General features: G+C 42.5%; 1 protein-coding gene and 1 non-coding gene across 2 annotated transcripts in view; one reads left to right on the top strand and one right to left on the bottom strand.

Annotated features, from left to right (window-relative positions):
- RAD54L2 (RAD54 like 2) overlaps positions 1–2,490 on the bottom strand; it is an 89,122-nt gene that overhangs the window by 76,272 nt on the left and 10,360 nt on the right. The gene's annotated exons all lie outside the window — the stretch shown is intronic.
- On the top strand, positions 449–520 carry TRNAG-CCC (transfer RNA glycine (anticodon CCC)). Its single transcript has one exon. It is a non-coding gene; the product is annotated as a tRNA-Gly (tRNA).

The raw sequence follows: 2,490 nt of genomic DNA, 5'->3' as shown, positions 1-2,490 counted from the left end.
CCAAAAAAAAAAAAAAAAAAAAAAAAAAAAAGATCATCAATAGTTAAAGTCACCCTTGAAAAGACTTTTCTATTGTCCACATATAAATACAGTATGAATAGTTTTATGTATGTATTCCTGTAGATGTATATACCAAAAATATTCCCAAAAGGGTATAATATTCAGAAATTAAACCTCTCGTGTATCTTGCTGCTTGGACCAGTTCAGCAATTCTTCATTGGCCCTCAATTCTTCCTCCCCATCCCCTCACTGCTGAATACTTACCAACTCATCACCACACCACCTAAACAATTTCTGTTCTGCCAACGGTCAAGAAGTCTTTACATTTATAAGTTTTGTCAATCATATTAACTAACAACACTGACTGCATCCACTGCCTTTGGGTACTCATGGAGTAAAATGCTGAGTATAAATTACCCCATTATTTAAATCATTATTTCTGGGGACTTCCCCAGTGGTCCAGTGGTTAAGACTCTGCACTCCCAATGCAGGGGCCCAGGTTTGATCCCTGGTCAGGGAACTAGATCCCACATGCCCCAACTAAAGATCCCGCAAGCAGCAATGAAGATCCCGCATGCCGCAAAAACAACCCGGTGCAGCCAAATAAATAAATATTAAAATCAATCAATCAATCATTATTTCTTACTCTCTCTTTTTCTTCCTTCTGCAATTTAAGCAAGGTAAAATGTTAGCTATAATTCCATTAAAAAATTAAAGCACCTTTTTATTGGGAGTGAAAAAAGGGAATCTTAGTGTTGTTAGGCTTAGTGTCAATCTACTTAAGGACATAGGTTAGATTACATTTATTAAGTGCCTTAATAAATGCACTTTATTAAGTGCATTAAGCACTTAATAAAGCAACTAAGCCCATGGACGACAACTACTGAGCCTGCGCTCTAGAGCCCACGCACCACAACTACTGAAGCCTGCGTGCCTAGAGTGCATGCTCACAACAAGAGAAGCCACCGCAATGAGAAGCCTGGTGGAGGCAAACCTTGAGGCAACCCCTGAAGCAAGGCAGAATTAGACAAGTGAGGGGGGGAGGAGAAGACATTCCACACAGGAGTCATGACTTGGATCTGAGGCGCACTGAAAAGGCAGAAAGTGTCTGGTTTTCTGGAAAGGGAGATAAAATGATTCATCAATAAGTACTGATTGGGACTTCCCTGGTGGCACAGTGGTTAAGAATCCACCTGTCAATGCAGGAGACACAGGTTCGAGCCCTGGTCCGTGAAGATCCCACATGCCATGGAGCAATTAAGCCCATGTGCCACAACTGCTAAGCCTGTGCTCTAGAGCCCACGAGCCACAACTACTGAGCCTGTATGCCGCAACTACTGTTGCCCACATGCCTAGAGCCTGTGCTCCACAACAAGAGAAGCCACGCAATGAGAAGCCCACATGCCACAAGTAGAGAAAGCCGCTCACGGCAACAAAAACCCAATGCAGCCAAAAATAAATAAATAAATAAATAAATAAATAAATTTATTAAAAAATAAAATAAAATAAGTAAGTACTGATTAAGCATCTAGTATTGACCAGTACTGGTAGGTACTAAAGATACACAGATGAGAGAACCCTGGTCACAGAGTGATGACTGGAGCCCTCCAGGAATCATCCAGTCAACTGACACAGATACGTAAACACATAAGATGAACAATCTGGTAAGTATAACATATGACTAAAGTTGATGACTAGATAAACAGAATGTAGCATATCCACAGAGTGGAATATTATCGAGCAATAAAAGGGAAGGAAGTACTAACACATGCTACAGCATGGGCGAACTTTGAAAACATTATGCTAAGTGAAACAAACCAGTCACAGAAGGCCACATACTATATGATTCCATTTATCTGAAATGCCCAGAATAGGCAAAACGATTGAAACAGAAAGTAGATTAGTGGTTACCAGTGGGTAGGGGGAAGGAAGAATTAGGGAGTGGCCGCTTAATGAGTACAAGTTTCTTTTTGCAGAAAAGAAATGTTTTGGGACTTGCCTGGAGGCACAATGATTAAGAATCCGCCTGCCAATGCACGGGCCACAGGTTCGAACCCTGGTCTGGGAAGATCCCACATGCTGCGGAGCAACTAAGCCCACGGGTGACAACCATGAGCCTGCGCTCTAGAGTCCGCGTGCCACAACTACTGAAGCCTGCGCGCCTAGAGCGCATGCTCACAACAAGAGAAGCCACCACAATGAGAAGCCCACACACCACAACGAACAGTAGCCCCCGCTTGCCGCAACTAGAGGAAGCCCGCGCGCAGCAATGAAGACCCAACGCAGCCAAAAATAAATAAATAAAATAATCAAAAAACAAAAACAAAAAAAAGAAAGGAAATGTTCTGGAATTATATAGTGGTGATGGTTGCATAACCTTGTGAATATACTAAAAATCACTGAATTAAAACACTTTAAAATGGTGGCAATTGGGGGCTTCCCTGGTGGTGCAGTGGTTGAGAATCCGCCTGCCGATGCAGGGGACACGGG

This window comes from Lipotes vexillifer, unplaced genomic scaffold (genome assembly GCF_000442215.2).
Source record: "Lipotes vexillifer unplaced genomic scaffold, Lipotes_vexillifer_v1.1 scaffold500, whole genome shotgun sequence".
In the NCBI taxonomy this organism is placed as follows: Eukaryota; Metazoa; Chordata; class Mammalia; order Artiodactyla; family Lipotidae; genus Lipotes; species Lipotes vexillifer.
The sequence above is the reverse complement of the archived record's forward strand: the minus strand, read 5'-3'. Positions and strand labels throughout refer to the sequence as shown.